The sequence below is a fragment of the Solanum tuberosum genome, unplaced genomic scaffold (assembly GCF_000226075.1).
Source record: "Solanum tuberosum cultivar DM 1-3 516 R44 unplaced genomic scaffold, SolTub_3.0 scf00140, whole genome shotgun sequence".
Lineage (NCBI taxonomy): Eukaryota > Viridiplantae > Streptophyta > Magnoliopsida > Solanales > Solanaceae > Solanum > Solanum tuberosum.
In genome coordinates, this window is record NW_006239064.1 from 1,437,802 (window position 1) to 1,438,214 (window position 413).

General features: G+C 32.9%; 1 protein-coding gene across 1 annotated transcript in view; it reads left to right on the top strand.

Moving 5' to 3' along the window:
* Nucleotides 1-413, top strand: part of LOC102593690 (beta-amyrin synthase-like) — a 25,080-nt gene that overhangs the window by 848 nt on the left and 23,819 nt on the right. The gene's annotated exons all lie outside the window — the stretch shown is intronic.

The following is a 413-nucleotide window of genomic DNA, read 5'->3' on the forward strand; positions in this document are numbered from 1 at the left end:
AATTTTGTGTTTGCTATATGTGAAAGTTGCTCATAATAATACAGTTGAAGCTCCTAACTGTGGGCTTTTTTTGTTTTTTGTTTCTATATAAGAGAGAGTATTCATAGTTGAGTATATAACTCTTTTTTTTTTCAATTCCATTATAATTCAGTCTACCAAACTTGGTGAGTTTTCTATCTCTCTCTATGTATTATTTTTTTTAATTAAAAAAGGGAAAAGGGTCAAAAATACCCCTCAACTTTGGTTTATTGTTTGACTACGCCCTCGCCGTTAAAATGAAGTTATTTTTACCCCTCCCGTTACTAATTTCACCAAATTTACCCCTCAATTGGATGGAAAACCCCAAATTGACTCAGTTTAACCCAAATTTTAAAAAAAGACCCATTCCCCATTTTAAACCCAATGCCCGACCC